General features: G+C 41.1%; 1 long non-coding RNA gene across 13 annotated transcripts in view; it reads right to left on the minus strand.

Annotated features, from left to right (window-relative positions):
- The window catches only part of LOC118084639 (uncharacterized), a 259755-nt gene that overhangs the window by 174594 nt on the left and 61265 nt on the right, over positions 1 to 23896 (minus strand). For 2 of the 13 annotated variants that reach the window (XR_015949590.1, XR_015949600.1), the window contains exon 1: positions 10541 to 10987. The exons of 5 other annotated variants lie outside the window; for them this stretch is intronic. This is a non-coding gene — a long non-coding RNA (uncharacterized LOC118084639). Of the gene's footprint in view, positions 1 to 8607; positions 8682 to 10540; positions 10988 to 23896 lie in introns of those variants that run through there. 6 more of the 13 variants (XR_015949596.1, XR_015949586.1, XR_015949587.1 and 3 more) reach the window with 5 other exon arrangements.

A 23896-nucleotide genomic window follows, 5' to 3' on the forward strand; every position in this document is an offset into this window, starting at 1 on the left:
GGAAAGCAAAGGTATTAAGCCAAATGTGTGGGAATAGAAAGAATGCATTGTTGAATGACTATGTTCAATGAATATAAACACTGAAAACTGGAAGCATCATACATAAACACATATTTCAGTCTAGGCAAGCAAGAGGTATTATCACAATTCAAGGATGTAGTCAAGTAAGGCAAAAGCACTCAAAGGGGACAAACCTGGGTGGGAGCTTGTGGAAAGTTTCAAATTTCAGACAGAAACATCCGGAGGGTTGTATTTGTTCTCTGGACCTGAGGTTCTCCATCCCTGATTCAGAGAATCATCTGAATATGACCATTCATTTATACCTTTACACAAAAGGCTTCCTGTTGTGTACTAACCTTATTCACTTTACTTAGTGAAGTGATGCATCATAGTTACTTTTTGATTTAGGAAGGATTGAAATGGACACTTGGAGGTACAACTTTTATTATGTTTAATTATTGTCACATGACCATAGCTGCCAAGTCTCCCGTTTTTCACAGGAAACTCCTGTATTTTAAACTGTTTCCTGCTGGAAAAAATCCCATAAATCCCCTGGATTTCAGTACCGGCCAGGGAGGCTCCTTCTGCGCATGTCTGGACATGTACAGAACCGATTTCGGGTGCTTTGCCCATGTCTGGGCACCAGAAATCGGGCAGAACGGCACCGGAGGTAGCTTCTGAGCATGTCTGGACATGCATAGAAGTGACATCCAGTGCCGCTCTGCCCATGTCTGGGCACCAGAAATCGGGCAGCGCTGGTACCGGAAGTTGCTTCTACGCATGTCTGGAAGTGACTTCCGGTGCCGGCGCTGCTGATCCCAGATGTTTCTAACCGGGAGTTGGAAGGTATGTACATGACACTAGATGGATGGATACAGGAGACTAGTCTGTTTTCAACTGTGGCCCTGAATCTCTGACACACAAACACACCGCAGAGATCCACTGGGTTCCTACTGTGCACTCTTCCAGTTGTCTTGAAGCCAACTCTGATGGCTTTAAAAGAGGATTAGAAAAAATCACGGAGGATAAGGTTATCAATGATTAGTAGCCATGATGGCTATGTTCTACCTCCACTATTGGAGGCAGTTTGACAGAAGAGTGCTGCTGTCGCACCACTCAAGTCCTCTTTTCAGGTTTCCCATGGTCATCTGGTTGGTTGCGGTGAGAACAGGATGCTGGACTAGATGGGCCACTGGCCTGATCTAGCAGGCTACCCTTGTGTTCATCTTGTCAATGAGCTTCCAAAAACAGCCTGTTCTGCTTTTAACTGATATACCATTTAAAGTACTGCAGTTTTGTTACTTTTTAGTTTAGTTTCCCCACCACCCTCCATTTTATCTTTTACTTGGGGTTTTCTCCCTTTAAGCCTTCCTTTTTCTGGCAGCTTTCAAAAGAAAAGTGGAATACATATAAAAATAATAATGATGAGAACAACAAATCAAGTTTAAATGTTACCCAACACAAGCAACAAAACAAATAATGTATTGGGGAAAATACCTCCCAAATCTTTATTATTCATTCTCAAGCAGATGGATTCAATAATGTTGATAAATATGTTTATACACAGGAAATGCAAGCACGTGCAGTTTGCTTGAGAGCAAAAAGAAAAGAAAAGAAAAAGATCTGTAGTCCATATACATGAAACAAATTATGTTGGTGCTTTTGCCTAAATTTTAGAGACCTGCCATTCAAAGTTATTAGCTGGTGATATCTAACATCATTTAGACAAATATAAACTCCCTTCATGGATCAATGCCTTGTCGTGGCGAAGGGGCTTGAATAACTCAGAGAAGCTATGAGCTATGCCATGCAGGGCCACCCAAGATGGACAGGTCATAGTGGAGAGTTTTGACTAAACGTGATCCACCTGGAGAAGGAACTGGCAAGCCACTCCAGTATCCCTGCCAAGAAAACTCCATGGACAAAGACAACAGGCATATAAAAGTTATGACGCTGGAAGATGAGCCCCTCAGGTCGGAAGGCGTCCAACATGCTACTGAGGAAGAGCGGAGGACAAGTACAAGTAGATTCAGAGCTGATGAAGCGGCTGGGCCAAAGCCGAAAGGACGCTCAGTTGCGGATATGCCTGGAAGCGAAAGGAAAGTCCGATGCTGTAAAGAAAAATATTGCATAGGAACCTGGAATGTAAGAACCATGAGTGGAGGTAAGCTGGATGTGGTCAAAAATGAGATGACAAGAATAAATATCGACATCCTGGGCATCAGTGAACTAAAATGGAAGGGAATGGGCGAATTCCGTTCGGGTGACTATCATATCTACTACTGTGGGCAAAAATCCTGTAGTAGAAATGGAGTGGCCCTCATAGTCAACAAAAGAGTGGCAAAAGCTGTAATGGGATGCAATCTCAAAAATGACAGAATGATCTCGATACGAATCCAAGGCAGACCTTTTAACATCACAGTAATCCAAGTTTATGCACCAACTACTGGAGCTGAAGAAAGTGAAATTGACCAATTCTATGAAGACCTACAACACCTTCTAGAAATGACACCAAAGAAGGATGTTCTTCTCATTACAGGGGATTGGAATGCTAAAGTAGGGAATCAAGAGATAAAAGGAACAACTGGCAAGTTTGGCCTTGGAGTTCAAAATGAAGCAGGGCAAAGGCTAATAGAGTTCTGTCAAGAGAACAAGCTGGTCATCACAAACACTCTCTTCCAACAACACAAGAGACGACTCTACACATGGATATCACCAAATGGGCAGCATCGAAATCAGATTGATTATATTCTCTGCAGCCAAAGATGGAGAAGCTCTATACAATCAGCAAAAACAAGACCTGGAGCTGACTGTAACTCAGATCATCAGCTTCTTATAGCAAAATTCCAGCTTAAACTGAAGAAAGTAGGAAAAACCACTGGGCCAGTAAGATACAATCTGAATCAAATCCCTTATGAATACACAGTGGAAGTGAGGAACAGGTTTAAGGATTTAGATTTGGTGGACAGAGTGCCTGAAGAACTATGGATGGAGGCTCGTAACATTATACAGGAGGCAGCAACGAAAACCATCCCAAGGAAAAGGAAATGCAAGAAAGCAAAATGGCTGTCCAACGAGGCCTTACAAATAGCGGAGGAGAGGAGGCAAGCAAAATGCAAGGGAGATAGGGAAAGATACAGGAAACTGAATGCAGATTTCCAAAAAACAGCAAGGAGAGACAAGAGGGTCTTCTTAAATGAGCAATGCAAAGAAATAGAGGAAAACAATAGAATGGGGAAAACCAGAGATCTGTTCAAGAAAATTGGAGATATGAAAGGAACATTTCGTACAAAGATTACCATAATCAAGGACAAAACTGGTAAGGACCTAACAGAAGCAGAAGACATCAAGAAGAGGTGGCAAGAATACACAGAGGAATTATACCAGAAAGACATGGAGGTTTCGTACACCCCAGGTAGTGTGGTTGCTGACCTTGAGCCAGACATCTTGGAGCGTGAAGTCAAATGGGCCTTAGAAAGCACTGCTAATAACAAGGCCAGTGGAAGTGATGATATTCCAGCTGAACTATTTAAAATTTTAAAAGATGATGCTGTTAAGGTGCTACACCCAATATGCCAGCAAGTTTGGAAAACTCAGCAATGGCCAGAGGATTGGAGAAGATCAGTCTACATCCCAATTCCAAAGAAGGGCAGTGCCAAAGAATGCTCCAACTACCGCACTATTGCGCTCATTTCACACGCTAGCAAGGTTATGCTTAAAATTCTACAAGGCAGGCTTAGGCAGTATGTGGACCGAGAACTCCCAGAAGTGCAAGCTGGATTTCGAAAGGGCAGAGGAACCAGAGACCAAATAGCAAACATGCGCTGGATTATGGAGAAAGCTAGAGAGTTCCAGAAAAACATCTACTTCTGCTTCATTGACTATGCAAAAGCCTTTGACTGTGTCGACCACAGCAAACTATGGCAAGTTCTTAAAGAAATGGGAGTGCCTGATCACCTCATCTGTCTCCTGAGAAATCTCTATGTGGGACAAGAAGCTACAGTTAGAACTGGATATGGAACAACTGATTGGTTCAAAATTGGGAAAGGAGTACGACAAGGTTGTATATTGTCTCCCTGCTTATTTAACTTATATGCAGAATTCATCATGCGAAAGGCTGGACTAGATGAATCCCAAGCCGGAATTAAGATTGCCGGAAGAAATATCAACAACCTCAGATATGCAGATGACACAACCTTGATGGCAGAAAGCGAGGAGGAATTAAAGAACCTTTTAATGAGGGTGAAAGAGGAGAGCGCAAAATATGGTCTGAAGCTCAACATCAAAAAAACCAAGATCATGGCCACTGGTCCCATCACCTCCTGGCAAATAGAAGGGGAAGAAATGGAGGCAGTGAGAGATTTTACTTTCTTGGGCTCCTTGATTACTGCAGATGGTGACAGCAGTCACGAAATTAAAAGACGCCTGCTTCTTGGGAGAAAAGCAATGACAAACCTAGACAGCATCTTAAAAAGCAGAGACATCACCTTGCCGACAAAGGTCCGTATAGTTAAAGCTATGGTTTTCCCAGTAGTGATGTATGGAAGTGAGAGCTGGACCATAAAGAAGGCTGATCGCCGAAGAATTGATGCTTTTGAATTATGGTGCTGGAGGAGACTCTTGAGAGTCCCATGGACTGCAAGAAGATCAAACCTATCCATTCTTAAGGAAATCAGCCCTGAGTGCTCCCTGGAAGGACAGATCGTGAAGCTGAGGCTCCAATACTTTGGCCACCTCATGAGAAGAGAAGAATCCTTGGAAAAGACCCTGATGTTGGGAAAGATGGAGGGCACTAGGAGAAGGGGACGTCAGAGGACAAGATGGTTGGACAGTGTTCTCGAAGCTACGAACATGAGTTTGACCAAACTGCGGGAGGCAGTGCAAGACAGGAGTGCCTGGCGTGCTATGGTCCATGGGGTCACGAAGAGTCGGACACGACTAAACGACTAAACAACAACAACAAACTCCAAATGGACTTAAACAGGTGGTGCTAGAAAGGGTGCAATCAGAAAAATACTTATTTCCATTTATGGTGTGTACCAGTGAAAAGGTACAATACTTCTGGCATTTATTTTGAAATTATGGATTCTCTTATGCCAGAGGATGTAATGGTACTTTTGTGAAATAATTTTGAAAATGTTCACCTGCCTGTAAGTATTTATTTGTGACATGAAATAAGTGCTGTTCTGTCTGTTTAATTGAATGCTAATGGCATCTCTTCTGAAGTGCAAGCGAAGTCAAGTTAGGTGCCTTTTTAAAACAGAAAAATTAGCATTAGTAAGTTTAGGAGACAAGTGTAACACAGTCACATTTATCAGCATTTAGCGTGTTCAAATCTGGACCAGTGCTAGCAAAAAATAATAATCCAGAAATTATCTGTATTTGTTATACATTTTAATGTGTTAAAACATAATATGGGACCTGTTTATGTGATTTAGTACACACAGATGCTTTTAAACACCTCTTTTGTTTCATAGTGTTTAATAACTTTTCCTGTCTTTGTGTGCTGGTGAATACAGATTCCTCATGGCTACAGCTGGACACATGTGTTTGCGGAAGCTCTATTCCTTCAATATCCCTCAAACGAGTTTGCATTCAAATCAAGGAAAGTGTGCCTTGTCTCACTCAGTGTGTGTATGTTACTTTCCACCTATATTTGTAGACATTCAATAAATAGTAGAAGAGCTATTTCAAGAAATAATAGTGACAGAAAAGGAAATCCCAGCAAAATTGGACAAAAAGTCACCTAAACATCATAGCTGGGCACAACTTACTGACACATTCCATTTATGAGAATCAGAAAATAGAGGACAATCGGTAACCTGGTATGGACAGAATTATGTTAAAATCTTTATGTCTTTGCTGCAGTTAGGAAAGGATGTGTTATGCCAAGCTTCCTCAAACTCGGCCCTCCAGATGTTTTGAGACTACAATTCCCATCATACCTGACCACTGGTCCTGCTAGCTAGGGATGATGGGAGTTGTAGGCAAAAAAACATCTGGAGGACCAAGTTTGAGGAAGCCTGCATTATGCTGTGATCACCACACAGTATTCACCGTTACAGTAACCAAGTTGGGTGGCTGTTAAAGTTGCTAATTCTTACTGATCCGGCTTTCCAGGGCACAAAGCCTGGTTGCTATGCCTCTCTAACTCTTATGAGGCCTGCTGGAAGTAAAACTGATAGATTATAAATATGTTTTTGATTAAAGAAATACACATTTTAATGTATTTTTAAATATTTCAAATGCTCTTCAAGATTCCTGGGCAGTGTAAATAAAAATAATTCACAGAACATATAGATTCAAACCAACAAATAAGCATTAAAAAAAAGCCAAAATTAAAAACCCAAAAGCACTAAACCCAAAACTGTCCCAATATTATACAGACTACGATCATCTACAAAATGGTGAGACAAATAATAGGAAGGTCTTCAGCTGGTGTCAAAAAACCAGACATGCCTTCTTAGGGAGGGCATTCCAAAGTCGAGTTGCCACCTCAGAAAACTCTTGCTGTCACTTAGGAGAGATGTTTCGGCCATCTTTTCTCTTTAGCTTAAATTTTGCCCGGTGAGTTACATTCAACAATGTTATGGAACTCCATTTCCTAATCATCCAACCTCCAGTCTCTCAACATTAGATTCCTCCAGAAGGAGAGGCTATAGCCATACCCTCAAGAGACTGTTAACTGGGTAAAAAGTTGGGTTTTTCCTAACAGCAAAATGCCACACAAGTCTACTCAGAAGTAAGTCCCCTCTCCTGAGTGCAGGGGTGCTTACTTCTAGTTAAGACTGCCGCCCAAGCACCTATACTGGGTGTGGGGAACCTTTGGCCCTTCTGATGTTGCTGAACTACAACTCCCATCATCCCTGGCCTTTGTTGTAGTTCAGTAACATCAGGAGGGCCAAAGTTTTCCTGATCCCTGGCCTAGTATTTAGCATGGAGGACTGATAGCTAACAAAAAGGTACCATTATTAAAGTTTAACAAGGGCACTTTATGGTAATATTTCATTTTCATATCTGAATCAAAGTATTAGTTTTGGCATTGTTTCTCATGTTTCTGAAATTGGGGAGGGGGTAGTTACTCATCCAAATGACTTAATAATGACTTATATAGATACAGATTATCTTGGAGGAAGTTTGTGGCAGTATGTGTTGGGAAACAATAATATATTGAAACCTATAGTCTTTTTGGCTACCTGCCATTCTGACTTAAGGGTTTCCTTACAAGTTCAGAAATCCATCTCAGTCCTTTGTAATACATCTAGAAACCACACATTTAAAAGAATGTGGTAAAGACAGTCACATCCCATGACTTTCATAACAAAATTGTACTGTGCATATGGGAGAGAGTACTTTGTCCGCTATAGCTTACCAAGATCTTTATGCTTTCCTGAGAGCAGCTAAAGGGGACCGAGTAAAAAATGAGTAACAAGGATACGTAGCAAAGCATTACAGAAACACAATGCCATATCCCTGAAGAGCAAAACATAATTCCTTTCATAACACCATCAGGTTACAGTACAGATATTAAGAGTCTGTGAGGTAATGATGAATTTAGGAACTTCCAGGTGGCTGATGGCGTGATAGACCTCTTCATGACAGACATTTTGCACAGCCATTTAATCAAATGATAAATGCTGTTACCACATGATTGCAACAAGGAACATCATAAATCTGGGCAAAGTTTGGACAGTTTTTGTACCAATTGGAGCTGCACTAATCAAGGAACAAGTTGAATGACTCCAGGGAAGATGCCCATTTTCTTTGTAAGCAGGAAAGTAACAGTATGGGATAATGTACTGTAAATGGTGCCCTTTGGACAAGGCAGATGCTTGAGCAGTGACAGTATGACATGCGAAAGTGGTGGTTTGCAAATCCTGTATTTTGCTTGTACATTAGTACACAGTTGGCATTAAAAGTACCTGCAGTTTTGCACCAGTTTTAGGTTCCCCTTCCATGCTGCCTCACCATTTTGGGAACTTCCTGCATGCGGTGCAATCATTTTTTAAAAAAACACCTTAATGAAAAAAAAGCAAAGAGGTATGCTACTGTCACTGCTAATAGCCCCTTCCACAATAAACTGTTCAAGAATTTCTACTCCAACTAGTGAAAATTCAATGAAATGTCCTCCCAGTTTCTCTCCCAAATATAACGGGCATCCGAATTCCCAAGCAAGCTGATAATTCCACCAGAAAGATCCATGTGATGCCCACACTCACCTTGTTCACACACGTATTTACTGTGGGATTGCATCTCGTGGAAGCAGCTTTGAGGTTGCTGGGACAATGTGGGGCCAAAGGCAATGATGCTCAAATTTATTCAGGAAATTTGAAAAATGAATCTCTTGACCCCAATATGAGGAGCATAATTAGCATTCATAGGTTCTCAGCTGCTCTTCGTTCTCAGTCCTAAACTACTTCAACTACAAATGACACTTCTTTGTAGTGGGTCCCAAGACGTTTTGGTGGCTATTTTTATTTTTATTTTTTACACTCCCTACCAGGCTCTTTAAATGAGACTTTTGAGGTTGAAGAAGCACTTCAGAAACTGTTTTCTCCCCACTTTGTCTCAATGAAATGGGAGGATACTTATGTTCAGTGCAAGTACCTGAAATGGCTGCTGGTATTCTTTGCTCCACATTTCCCCTCACAATCTCTGATTCAAAACGTGCTCTGAAAACACTAAAGGGAAAATAACCCATAAAGGACATTGTGCAGGAATTCAGGCTATGCTTTCCCTCTCTGTCTAGCAGAAGGGTCTGCTTAGGTCTCAGCCCACAAAGGAAGACAATAAACTTGCTAATGATGGGAACATAAGGCATAAAGCTTGGTAAGAAATTTGGTATAGTTTTCAACAACTCCTTAGAGTCTTTCTCCAGACTGGAATCATTTATAGGAATCAGTGTCCCTCCCCCACCCTATATACTATCTGGACTGGTGGACATATTGAAAAACTTTAAGATTAAACAAGAAACTTGAGAATAGCTCCAGCAGGTGAACAAAAAGAGACCTGTACGTTTTAGAGGGCTTCTGCTAATGACTGCTTTCAAAACAACAACGACCAACATAAACACTTTTTTCTCTGGTATATAGGTATATTCTGAAACAAAAACAATATTCCTCACAACATATTGCAAACCTATAATATTTTCCTTTAGTAATAAGGCATGCGGCCAACTGCTTTAATTCTATGGAAATATTGCTGTACTTATTTGTTTCACTCTAACAAAGCTGGAAATATTTTATAGCTTTACTATTTCTTTAGCACTTTTTTACATTCTCCATCACAGGGAGTAAAAGCCTATAAATTCAAATTAAAGGGAGTTGCAGTTAAGTTGGTTAAGCACTTTGAGTTTGTTTGCTTTTAAAATAGAAAGGATTTTAAATTAATATTACACACATAGTAATTTTGGCATGCACGGATGATTTATTACTCTAAATTTTACCACTCAGCAGGTTTTGCATACATATTTCTTAGCTCCCTGTCATCTCTTAACATTTAATGCAGTTGTCTTTTTAATAAACCTGTTGTTGTTTTTCAGACCAGAACCTCAATTATGCTAATATTAGATTGTATTTATTACCAATGTATTAAGTGGCAACATTAGCAAATATTTAGGGCGGGACCTCTTCCACATCTGTCAAATAGATTTATACTGAAAGCTTTAGGACCTTTTCCTCTCCCCACCAAAAAAAAAAAAATTTGGTTGAGTGATATCTTAAATAAAATACAGCAAGCTATGCAGAATCACATATGCTAAATATTCTATCTAAACAAAATCTTAGCAAAAAATGAAGTGGTTTTGATTGTGCATCTTGGAACAAAGGAACTCAAAAAGTTGTGATTATACTTGAGTTCTTAAAGGCAAGAAGGACAAAAGAAAACTGAAAACAAACTGTCAATTGTCCAAGCCACATGGGTAACAAAAAGTGTAGAATTTGGATTCAGAGATAGTTTGGAACAGGAGGGAGAGGAAGGGTGCCCCCTCCTCCTTGTTTCTTCTTGAAAAATAAAGGGCTCAGAAATGAGCCTTACTGGCAGGCAGATAACTTGCAGGCCCTGACCCTTTGACTCACCAGGAATTCAAACACAAAGCTCTTTTCATAGTGACTGTCCTATACATTCTCAAGATAAGGCGGCAAAATAAGTCCTAGCAGAGAACTGCACAAAGCAGAGACTATGTAAACTGCTGCTCAGTCTAGATTGTTGTTTCTTTTCTCAGCAGATGTTGATGTACACCTGGGAGTGTTTATGCAGCTACTCCCACCCCCCCACCCTGCGACACACACACACACACACACACACACACAAACACCTCATTTGGTTATGAACAAGAAACTGCATGCTGATAATTTAGGAATCATATTCTCTCCGTGTGTGTGTGTTCAGTAATGTGCAAGAATGAAGACAGACATTGTACAGTTCTGAATCAAAACTTTCAGCAAGATCAACTCTTCATCCTCACCCACCCTTAAAAAAATTCATGCACACTCAGAAAATTCGGTACATTAAAAAACCAAGTTTTCAAATATTGACTCACCGTCAGAAAGCAACAGTTGCCTGAAGTTACTGGGCACTTTCTGCCCTGCTCCATTGCACATTCCCCCAAAGGCTGTCCGGAGCTTAATAGCTCAAAGCTGCCACATAGAGGCCCCTTCAGTGAGATGGCTTATTTGCCTGTCAGCCTGAATCCCAGTTTCTGCACTGTGCAGCAGTGCACTTTGCTGAAATCTTAGTATCCTTTCCACAAACTTCTGCAGTTTCCCGGAGTATGGAGCTGTCTCTCGGCAAGCTCCTTAAATACTTAATTTGCAGGGACAAAAGCTGAAAGATGTTAGCATGCTAGTTTAAAAGTTCTTTAGCAAGTAGTGGGTGGAGAGAACGCAGTTCAGAACAAGGAAACTGCGCATAATCAGAACTTGGAGAACTTCCTCCCTTCTTCCCTCCTCCCCCAACCCCAGCTCAGCTAAGCTGCCACTGCTCCTTGATAGAAGTTAGGAATGTAAAGGGAGGACTCAAAAGAGGCCCAGTCAGACAAACCTTTCTCAATCAATTAGCTTGCAACCATTACTTGTGACCCAGGGTCACACAACATAAGTGTGTGGGGTGTGCCTTGAGGAGGACCAAAGCTGCTTATTAAAACTTACATAACCCAAAGTGTTCTAAAAAAGAAAATCAAATACAACTTGCAAGCTGGAAGGGGGAGGTGATTTCCCAATACTGCAATTCTACAGGAAACACACACAATTTGGCTTGGAGAAAAGCTAAATACTTTTTGCTGTCCCAAATCCAAGCGATGCTGTAAAAATATTATTTGAGTATGTTTTCGTGTTTACTTGGCAATCTAGCGCAGGGGTCCCCAAACTAAGGCCCGGGGGCCAGATGTGGCCCAATCGCCTTCTAAATCCGGCCCGCGGACAGTCCGGGAATCAGCATGTTTTTACATGAGTAGTCTGTGTCCTTTTATTTAAAATGCATCTCTGGGTTATTTGTGGGGCCTGTCTGATATTTTTACATGAGTAGAATGTGTGCTTTTATTGAAAATGCATCTTTGGGTTATTTGTGGGGCATAGGAATTCGTTCATATTTTTTTTTTTCAAAATATAGTCCAGCCCCCATAAGGTATGAGGGGCAGTGGACCGGCCCCCTGCTGAAAAAGTTTGAGGACCCTTGATCTAGCGACTGTTGCAATTAGAAGAGGAAAACAATGCACATCTTTCAATTGTTTTTAATTTGCGCCTGTTTTTGCAAAGAGACTACTGTATATTAATTAATACTACTATTTTATTCACCAGCTTACATTGTTTAGGCTAAAATTCTACCATTCCAAGAATCCAGCAGTTCATTCCAGAACGCCACCACAATCACTACAACAAGAAATGCAAACTCTCCACCAACACTGGAGCTAAGGTGGGCACTTTATGTGCTTAATATATGAGATGAGTGGATGTTGCTTACACAAGTTCCCACACTTCAAATATACACCCCTTGGTGTGAAAAGATGACTTCAAAAAGAGATTCAACTTCATATCCTGCCAGCCCAGTGACAAGGATATGTTGCACTGGAAAAAGCATGAGAATGCCCTGATTTCAAAAGCAGATCCATGACTCCTTTTGCAGGGGCAGACAAGATCAATGCACCATGGGGGCTATGTGCTTTTATCTCAGTCCCCAGCTGAACTTCCAGTTCAACTAATCAAGACTCGTTCCAAATTAAGATAATTTTTTTTTAAAAAAAAACATTTCCAGTGTAAAAGATGCACAGATGCAAGAGGCTGGCAACATGAACGTAGAAAACATACAGTGGCAGCACAAAGGTAAAGCACAAAGGAAATCCTTCTGATGAGGGGCTAAAAACATATACATAACCTTATTTAGCATTTCAGCAGAACCAGGGCAAAACGTGCTGCTAAGACTTTCCCACTATTTGGTGCAGATCCTCCATCTGCCTAATTATCTGAGATTTGTAGATCCTGTGTTGCCTATAGTACAGATATTTATACCTCATCACTCTTATTGATCTAACAGAGCCTTCACACACTTGCTCCTCTCCAGATATTTTGGGCTGTAACTTCCATTAGCCCATCCAAAGCATCAGGATGGCGCTAGGCTGGCAAAGGCTGGTGTATCTAGGGATGGGAGAGAAATTTGATTCAGACAAACCTACCTAATTTGCTCTTTCCAAAACAACACACAAACCAAAACACAGCCATTCATTGAAATTCACACTTCTCTGAATTTTGCAGAAAGTGAGAGAAACCCAAACTTACAGATCCGCCCATCCTTAGGTCTAACTGATATCATATGTTTATTTAGTTCTTAAAGTTGAACAAGTCTAAAATGGTCTTCATATCTATAAAACACAATCGGATACGTGCTGGAAGTGTAAAGAAGTGGGGGGAACCTTTTTTCATATGTGGTGGACATGTAAAAAGGTGAAAGTATATTGGGAAATGATTTATAATGAGTTGAAAAAATGTTTAAAATTACTTTCCCCCAAAAAACCCAGAGTCCTTTTTATTGGGAATAACCCAAACAGAAATTCTTAAGTGTCAGAAAAGGTTATTTATGTATGCAACAACTGCGGTCCATGATTTGTTAGCCCCAAAATGGAAAGTGAGTGAGGTCCCAACCAAAGAGGATTGGCAACTTAAGTTGACAGAATATGCAGAACTTGCATATTTAACACATAGAATAAGAGAGCAAGAAAAACATATATTTAAAAAAGAGTGGAAAACATTTATTGAATATATGGAAAATAACTGTACACAGCTGAAAATGCTGGCAGCATTAAGATAAATTCAACAGTAAAGAATTTTTGATTGATATAAAAGTGAAAAACTGATCTGAATGGTTACAGTAAAAGAAGCAGGAATGTGTGATAGGTATAATGAACCATGGAAGAGGGAGAAGGGATGTCGTTGGATATTTTAAAGTTTGTAAAATGTTCATTTGGAAATGTAAAATTGAAAACTTAATTAAAATTATATATATATATATATATATATATATATATATATATATATATATATATAAACTGGTCTTCACATGTGCCTGTTACAGGGACGGGCAATGGGGCACCCACAGAGTTAGCTACAAGGCTGCTTTTCCCAACCAAAATTAGGCTTAAGAGCAATCTGTTGTAGCCAATGGATGGAGTATGTTGCAGTGTGTGCTTGGTTCCGTTGACTGTGCATTTATGGTGCCTGTTATGGTTTCTCCAGTTCGCCTATGTGCCCACAGCCCCAAAATGTTTGGCAAGCCTTGGCTATTGGATAACCCCATGCTGACATGCTTGTTCATTCTCATGGCAATTTTCATTTTATTTTAACAATTAAATATAAGTATGAAAACATTGGTGGTAGGGGCAGTGAGTGGGACTAGGGCTATAATCCTAAACACACTAACTAGAGAATAAGCACAATTAAGGACGGCTGAGATTTCCTTCTAAGTAAACATCCACAGAATTATGTTGCAACTCCACTCTCAGCAATGCCCTACCACAGAGCATATTTTCCAAGTTGTCCTCAGGTTTGAAACAAGGTCAAGGCTAGTAGGCAGTTAGGGGTGGGGGTGTCAATTTTAATGAAAAGTGAAATGGAGGCTTCCCAATAGTGTAGAAGCATTTGCACATTCAGAAAGCACTCAATGCACTGTCACATTATGATATCTGAATTGTTATGTAATGTCATAATTCCATCATGCTGAACACATGATCCCTGGTTGTCAGGGGTCGATGTTAACAAGGAGAAGCTGCAGTTTCTTAGCAAAAGAGAAAAAAGGTTCAGTAGTGGTTGCTGACCTTAGAACAACCCACCAACAAAACAGCTTGTGGGAAAAGGTTACTGTCCTTTACGGGGAAATTTCTGCTACTAAAACCACTAGCTTTGTATTCAAAATCAAAATGAGTGAATGCAGTCTTATTGGAAACTGACTGGACCTGAACTTGCCATCTGATGGAGTTGATTTGGCTACTCCATTGACATGAATGGGACTCAGGCAAGCAGGTACAATTAGGAATTAAAACAGGACAATTAAATAAACAAGCTTCCCATCTTCCCAGGAGCCCAGCCAAGAATGTTTGTATGATTATCAAAGCTTCCAATGTTGGAACACAGCTCCTGCTGTAGTAGCAGCAGGAAGAAGTCAGTCTGGTGCTTTCACAAAAATAAATCAATAATATACCACCTCAGACCATTTATTCTAGAGTCATCTCTAGCCCACCCCAAATTGATTTCACAAAAAGTGCAGGTTTTAATCAATGCATTAATTATATATCCATTAATTTAGAAATGGTTCACCTCATGGCAAAACAATTTAGCAACTGCATGTGTCATCATTACAATTCCAAGTCACCATGTGGTGGTTAACCTATCCCAGGTCTTCTGAACCAGTGGTCCTCAACCTTGGGCCTCCAGATGTTTTGAGACTACAGTTCCCATCATCCCTGACCACTGGTCCTGCTAGCTAGGGATCATGGGAGTTGTATACCAAAAACATCTGGAGGCCCAAGGTTGAGGACCACTGTTCTGAACAATGCAATCAGCTTCCATATATGAGGTAGAATGAAAGAGGATTCAGTGCCCCATAATGTAGTGCTTGGTGCCTATAGACTATGAGCTTCTATGGCTTACATCCTCCTAAATGTTAAGGAAGTTCTGGGACAGGAAAGTTTCTCATTACAGAGCCCATATTCCTGTCTACCCTGAATCTCTGTTTTCACAGCCAGTGACATATCCTGGGTGTGAAAGCTGATCCTGAGCTGAGGCTCCAATACATTGGCCACCTCATGAGCAGAGAAGACTCCCTGGAAAAGACCCTGATGTTGGGAAAGATGGAGGGCACAAGGAGAAGGGGACGACAGAGGACGAGATGGTTGGACAGTGTTCTCGAAGCTACCAACATGAGTCTGACCAAACTGCGGGAGGCAGTGGAAGACAGGAGTGCCTGGCGTGCTCTGGTCCATGGGGTCACGAAGAGTTGGACACGACTAAACGACTAAACCACCTCAACGACATATAATGATATTGGAGCTAAACTGCTCTCAGAAAACCAAAGCATTTTAATTTTACCTTCTGAAAACGTAAGGTAGTGCTAAACAACAACCACAAAATATAACTGCATGTACATAACAATCATTTTAATTATTTCTATGCAATTTTACACACATTTTACTTATATTAATTTAAACAGAATATTTTTGGAATTCCCAAGTCATCATGTTAAAACTTTTTAGCACTCCTCATTTTTGGAATTTGAAAGTTGGAAAAGTCAGCACACCCTACCACTACAGTTAAAAATGCCAGATGCCACAATCTAAGATTGGGGAAATTATTGTTCCTTCCAGCTCTTAGAGGTTGCAGCAGTTACTTGCCTTCTCTTCACATCCTGTGCAGGCCTCCCACTATCTATACTAGAGAAGATTGCAGGGCCAGATGCTAAGCTCAGTGTATAGGCAGGAACTATGCTGCTATATAGGTTTCTCCCTGAATGGCTTACAGCCCTGTTTCCTAGTCAGAAACCATGTTCATGTAGAAAGAGATGATTAGCAGGATTTAAAACTTCTTTTTTTTAAAAAAAGGTTCACAGTCCACAGGCCCAGCTGTTCATGTGCATTCCTTTTGATTGGGCATGAGTAAAATGCCATGCGTGATGATCAGCAAACATATCACTCACTGATGCATGTGTGCATGTTTTGAAGTCACGGTGAAATAGATGTGTCTATCTTTGTTTACTTATCATACTAGGCTTTCCTGCAGCCAAGTGCTATTTTTAACTAATTATGCTAGGGAAAGTATTGAGATGTGGGGGTAGGCTGTATGCCTAAACCCGCTTCTAATTATTGGATCCTGCTTGGATTCAATTCCTGGAATAGTCAGGCTAGCTTCCTGGTGAGGTAATGGTTCTCTGAGTATGGGCCATTAAGTTAACAAAGGAAGTGGTTCTGTGCCAGACAGAAAATGGGTGGGGAGCCCTGCCTCAACTCTCTGGTAGTTAGAAAGACAAAGGTCAGAGTTGGGAGTTGTGTGTGTGAACTACCGTGTTTCTCACATTTTAAGACACCGTCTTATAACTTTTTTCCCTCAAAAAAACACTGGGTGGCTTATTTTCAGGGAATGTCTTGTTTTTATTACGTCAGGAGCAGTGCCCCTCTTGCTCCCTGGCTCCCTGCGGGGCAGGATTCTTGACTGAAAGAAAAGGACGGGCAACAGCCACCACCAAACTCCGTGAGAGGGAGTCTGAGGGAAGGGAAGTGTGTGCGTCCCTGGCCCAGCCCTCTCTCCCCGGCCCTGGGATGTTCGTGAGGGAGGGAGGGAGGGAGCTCCTCCGAAGGGCTGCTCTCTCTCTCTCTCTCCTCCCAGGTGGGGACTCACTTAATAGCAATCTGCTACACTGGAGCTTCTTAAATTTAAACCAGTACAGTATAATGGAATCTATCTGTGTGATGCAGTACGTATAGCAAATAAGGATCTCTACCAGCCAGCCCAAGACTTAAGAGCGAAAGTTCCAACAATGTAGCACTTTGTAGCACTGATAGCAAAGAGGCTACCGGCTGATAAGAGATACTGTAGAAAACAAGGCAGTTGAGCAGCAATTAAAATGGTAAATGGTAGCAATTGTAGCAATTGAGCCAGCAGGAAAGCGGGGTGAGATAATCTGCTGGTCCTAACTGCTTCTCTTACCCACAAAATGTTAACTTTTAGCAGCTCCTAAACAGCGAGAAGCCACCGGCAGCGATCCCGGTACCAGTAAAAATCCTTAAAGGGGCAGCTCTACAGACAAGCAATAGAAAGAAAAAGAATCCTCACTTTTTAAAAGGTTTTTAAAAGGGGGGAAGGTGGGGGGAAGCGAGAGGTGGGCTCTGTGTGTGTGTGTGTGTGTGTGTGTGTGTGTGTGTGTGTGTGAGAGAGAGAGAGAGAGAGAGAGAGAGAGACACGCAGGGGAGAGAGAGAGAGAGAGAGACGCGCACACAGAGTCTCTCCCTAAAGGGGAAGGCAGCGTCTTCAATCGCCCCTCTTTTCTTCCTCCTGTTTCATCTCCTCCCCACCGCAAATGCCACTTTTCTCCTCTTCACTCACACAGCCTAGCTAAAAAAAAAAAAATCGAACGGGAGGGGAAATCACGAGTCTGCAGCAACCAGCAGCTATGGCTCTTCGGTGCATTTTTACAAGCTTTTAAAAGAAATACGTGTCTTTGGAGCGACAGCAAAATGGGGAGAGATTTTTAGGGGGGGGAGTTTGCTGGCGGGAGGGGGGAAGGGTCTATCACTATGTCTTATTTTCGGGTTATGGCTTATATCGCACAATTGCTTAGAAATCCTGCTATGTCTTATATTATGCCTACGTCTTAAAAAAGGAGAAACACGGTAGATGCAAGGCTGCAGGCTGGGCAGCTGGTAGACAGAGCCATGCCTGATTTATGCTGGAATGCAAAGCTGTGGCTATGGGGGAAGCAAGACTCTCTTGGGTTGTTGATGCAGTGAGTCCTGCCATCATAGGCTCAGGTTGTATTAAGTGTAACCAAACCATATATCCTAAAGACACCATTTTGAAGGAAGCCAAACCCTGAGTAAATGCTTGGAATCCCTGGAATCTCGTACCGCTCAGAGATTGGGGTGACATGTAACATTATGCTTTTTAATTCCCATCTCTTATGGAGGATATCCTGTGTTAATAACAGCAATACAGATTTTGAACCTCAGGGGTGATGCGCTGGTGTTATTTCATGGGTGATGTTTTCTTTAAACACACACACCGACACTATTAATTCTGATTTCATGAAATGAGATGGACAAGAAACAAATGCCATTCATGAGTAACTAAATTAGTTGGTACTTAACCGGCAAGAGGCAGAAACCAATGACAATTTTCTCTCTCCCTTCTTTACAAGTGTTTGCTTCAAAAAACACTTTTTCCTATTGCTGTTTTCTGGGCATCCTATTTTGATGAACTGTCTTTGATCTTGCATTTTCCAACACTACACAGAATGAATAACAAGTTGCACACTGAAGACTTCCAACTGGTGGAAACAATATTGTGGAAAATATACTATGCAGCCAGCAATAGATTTAGAGAATGCTTTTAATATAAAATAAAGCTCATATGCTGGAAATAATTATAGATCTGTCAGTGTCTGCCCCAGCTAATAGGTGTTCCAGACAAAATACACCCCATTCTTTTTTTCTTTCTCCCTCCCTCTTTCACAAACATACAAATAAATACATATTCTCCCACACACGTTTACCATCTGTTCAATTGACTCAATCCCTTCCACCATTATGCTTCCCCTATACTTTAAAGAACCCTAGAGAACTGTGTGGGTATGTATTTAAGAGGAGACCAGAGTCCATATTCCTGTTTACCCTGAATCTCTGTTTTCCCATCTAGTGACATATAATGATATTGGAGCAAACCTGTCACAGAGGAAAGCAATTGTGCAGAATACTAAACTACAAGTCCTAATATGCTGACTCTTTACCCCGTGCTTCTCTTCTCCCTCACAACTCATTTCCTCTCAGTTGCTGTCTTCCTCAGCAAGTATTCAACTGCCATTCTCAGCAGACATTCACCACCCAGCATTCCATCATGCTTCTTTGCTGTCTACTCACTCTTCTCCTACTCACATCCACACCCATCCCAGTTTCAAACAGTCATGCAAATCTGATGTTCCACGACAACAGAGAGGACATTTTTGCCAGAAACATGAGAATTGCAGTTGTGACAACCACAAACAAATATACTCAATGCGGGTGGCGCTGTGGTTTAACTAGGGCTTGCTGATCAGAAGGTCGGCGGTTCAAATCCCCGCGACGGGGTGAGCTCCTGTTGCTTGGTCCCAGCTCCTGCCAACGTAGCAGTTCAAAAGCACATCAAAGTGCAAGTAGATAAATAGGTACCGCTCTGGCGGGAAGGTAAACGGCGTTTCCGTGTGCTGCTCTGGTTCGCCAGAAGCGGCTTAGTCATGCTGGCCACATGACCTGGAAGCTGTATGCCGGCTCCCTCATCCAATAAAGCGAGATGAGCGCCGCAACCCCAGAGTCGGTCACAACTGGACCTAATGGTCAGGGTTCCCTTTACCTTTACCCTTAACGGAGCAAGGTAAGAAAAATAACAACAATTAATTGTGGTTCTAACAATAGCAATGAGTCCCACAGGTTTATATTCTGCTAGCAGCACTTCTTTTGAACAATTCTTCTCCTCTTCCTGGATCTAATGCAATCTTCAGATTCATTTCATTTCATTTTCATCATTAGACTTACTAGTGTCGCTTGTCACCTGAAGGTCTCCAAGCGACTTACAACAACAACATCAAAATATATACAATACAATTTAGGCTGCATTCACATGACTTTTCTCTAACTGTGAAGTTCCACATTATACCTGAGCTTTCACATGGCAAGAAAGCCACTTCTGGAACTAGCGTGGAATCTAGTGCAAATGTGCGGCTCGTTTCTGTTTTATTCCACTATAGTTCTGAAAATGGCTTTTACATCGTGTGAAACCTCAAGTATAATGCGGAAATTAACAGTTAGAGAAAGATCATGTGAATGCAATAAAATGTTATATGAATGCAGCCAGAGATATTACAAAAAATGCCCAACTGAATTACTGTCACTGTACAAAGTTCATAGTTTCTTTTAAGGAATCTGAGGCAATCGTATTTTCCCCTACTTGCGGGACCACCACTGACAATTTCTTCCCAAGGCCTTCTGGGTTCCACCCCTCATTCTGAGTAGGTGTTCTGAAACAGGAATAAGGTCTACATTTAATCCCAAGGTTAACTATCTCATGACCAGCAGAAATGATGACTGAATATTCGCCTGCATCTCTAGGTGTAATCACAATTGTCCATTTGCATCCACATTCAGTTGAATGGATTCTATGTTCCCTTCATCCTAGCAGGTTGCAGACTTTAAAGTAATACAGAGCACTTCGTCACAAATAGAAACAACAGTTTCACAATCTTTCACCTTGGCTGGATTGGCAATTATTCAGACTTACAACAGGGTTTGGGTTTACCTTCACAGCTGTTTCTCCAGGGATTAACTATGTCAGATGTAGAGCTTTCAGTGGCAAAGGCCTTTCTCTGCTTCACAAGAACAAGGTCACTATTCACAGTCTCTGAATTAAATATGTCTGCAAACGCCTGTAAGAAATGAAATAAACACAGCTTGGTGGCCCAAACCAAATCATTTGTAGTATCCAACTCTTCCCAGCTTCCTAATCTTTTCCTTCAATTCATTTTCCACAGCATCCTTTGATTGTTTCATCTCAGCTATATGATCCTTTGTTTCTTTGATAGCTTCACTTGCCTCTTTCAGAACTTTATGTAGCCCCTCTACAGCTTGCGTCAAAACTCCTTGCTTTGTGTCTCCAATTCATTAGCAGTGCTCTTTTAGGAATTTGATAAGTTGATGAGGGCATCTAGGTCATTGTGAAATCTCTCTTCCTTACTAACTTGCTGCCATTTGGGGTGTGTGTGGGGTGTGTGTGTGCACCTTCACTCCCACTAAACAATCTGCCACATTTCTGTAGAATTTAGTTAGATTGTATTTGCTCCAAGATTTTACTTTCTTTCCCAGAGCAAGAAACAGAAGTTCACCTTTTTGTGCCTTCAGTTCTGAATTCAGCCAAGTTTTCTGATTCTCTAACAATTCTTTTCTTGATTCCACCTTTGCCCATGATACTTTACTGATCTCCGAAGCTTATCCTGCTTTAACTGTAGCTCCTTTAAGTCCTTCAGTTCATTTTGGTGCTCTAGTTATTCAGCTCTTCTTTAACTTGTCAGGCCAAAGGGACCTTGAGACAAGCTGTTTATTTGGCATTGATCCTGATTTACTTACAAAAAGCTTACATGGAGGTTAGTGGTGGTCTGTGTTTGCCTGAGCTTGAGTCTGGACTAAGGATTCTGAGCTCCTGTATTCTGATTCGATATATGTTGTCCAATCACAGAACATTTCAGGATTTTGGCCTCTGCCATTGGTCCTTGAACTCTGAGTCGTGATTCACAGTTTGGAAGTGTAGACAGCCAATCATGTTGGAAGTGGGAGTGGCCCAGGCTTTCAGAAATGTATATAAGTAGTTGCTTTGCCTCTGTTTCCCAGTTATGTAGTTCAATAAAGGTTATTGCTGTTATGACTGTGTCTTGCCTCGTGGGAACCCACCTACACTTCAGTTAGACTGTATCCGGTCTTTATTTAGCATTCTTTCTGATTTGTTTGTGGGGCAGTTATACGACCATGAGCATTCATCCTGATTTCCTTCAGGACTTTTATACATCTTCCTCTTTGTCATTTGTTCATCATTTCCCCATCACTTTCCAAACTGCAAAATGTCAGACATTTTTTAAGTGGATTTGTTGTGTGAGGGCAGCAGATCCCTTTAATCCACAAACATAAAGTTCCGCTATGCACGTGAATCCCTCAAACTATCCAGAGGCACCCGAAATCTCCTTTCTCTGCTTCAATTTCTTCCTTTTCTCTAGGGAGCTGACTTTGGATGATTGCTTTTTGACCCTGACCAGCTTCCAGCTCTTTGTGCCTCTCAGTTAACAACTTCAAGTGATCATTACATTTGTTGAACAGACATTCTGACATTCCTGTGTGTCATTCAAGAGTCTCTTGATTTTGAGCAAAATGGCTGGTTACTGCAAAATATTACTTTTTTTAAAAAAATATATTTTTATTGGTTTTATAATAACAAAAAAATTAAAAAGAAAAAAGAAAACATAAAAAAGAAAAAAGATACATTCTGTAATCTTGTTTCTTAACTCTACAGACTTCCTCACATCACCCTTTTGAGCTCATTTTTTTGCTATTTAAATTTTGCAGTTTCCAAATATCTTAATTTAACATCATACCTCATATTTTATACCTTGATTCTTAATTCTTACACATTTATCTTTACAAAAAATCTTCTTAATTTCTCTCCTATAATATCTTAATTCTCTTAACTTTTATACAATTTCAAAACCATTATTCCCTACCCCAAAATATCCATACCTCCTTTTCTATATCTTCTTCTTTAATCCAATCTTTAAACTAGTTCATCCCCCCAGGTTCAGACCATCTTTATCCATTCAATTGAAATAAATTAATATTCCACCTCTTCATTCCATTCTTCTTCTTCTTCCTCCTCCTCCTCTTCTTCTTCTTCCTTATATTTTTCACAGTTTAAATCTCCTAGTTCAAAATTCAGTTCTGTCTTCTGTCAGCAGTCTTCTCCTCCAAGATTAATGTTTTTCCATTAGAGTTGAGCATTTCCTCTTTCATTTCCAAAAAAATTTCCAGAATCAAATCCCACTGTATATTATCTTCCTCCGAATCCAGAACCTTCTCCTCCATCTTGTTGTTGTTCTCCATTTCCATAAGTGTGACAGAGCCAGAAATGGTATTATTATTGTCTTTGGTTTTGTTTTGTTTTGAAGCTTAAAAAAGGATAAAGCCCCATCCAAACTGGTTCCAACTTCTATTTCTTTGATCTTCCTCCTAATGTTCAATTTTAAAGTCTATGCTGAGCAGTCTTCAAATTAAATACTAGGCAGCCTGTCAGTAGCTCACAGTCTCTCAGTCTCCGATAGGCAGTCACATTCCTTTCTATTGTGAAGACAATAATGGCGGCTAGCCGGTCCTTCCTTTGACCCGACTCCAATTTCCAGGGGTTTTTCCTCTTATCAGAACACAGTCCTTTGCAGAGATCTAAGCACAACTCCCCCCCTTACTCTGCTTCAGGGAAGGATTTTAAAGCCAATTTTTGGGCAATTCATTACTCCACTGCGTCCTCCAGTACTCAAATGGGGAGACCGACTTCCCTTTTAAGGCTCATCCCATAACCAATTATAAAATCCAATTCATAAATTTTTTACTTCCTCAGTCCAAATCTCTTCTTTTTAAAGGGAAGAATCCACCGCTTACAGGCTGATGGCTCGGAGCTTCGCTCTGTGGAGGTAGCGATTGTGCTCAAAATGGCTCCTGCGACTGCAACTCCGCTGGCTCTCAGGGCTCCAAGGAGATTACCGGGAAGCGGAGGAATCGCTCCGGGGCACTGCCGAGCAATCTGCGCCCTCGGAACGCTCGATCCGGGGGTTTTGGGGGGGCTACGTCGCCCCCGCAGAATTCCCCCCTGGTTACTGCAAAGTATTACTGTCCACCATGTAGTACTATGGACAGTACTACATGTCCCCACTGTGGAAGGACGTGTGGATCCAGAATTGGCCTCCACAGTCACTTACGGACCCATCCACACCTCCCATCTACCATCCCAACCTTTGTACTTTGTCTGGATCCTAGCCCCAAGCATAGGAGAAGAAGGTCACCTAAAACTTTTAATGAAATTCTTGAGGCAAATCTGTTTTCAAGGAGAATCCCCTACTGATCTGAGCCCATTGATATATCATA

The sequence above is a fragment of the Zootoca vivipara genome, chromosome 4 (assembly GCF_965207765.1).
Source record: "Zootoca vivipara chromosome 4, rZooViv2.hap1.1, whole genome shotgun sequence".
In the NCBI taxonomy this organism is placed as follows: domain Eukaryota; kingdom Metazoa; phylum Chordata; class Lepidosauria; order Squamata; family Lacertidae; genus Zootoca; species Zootoca vivipara.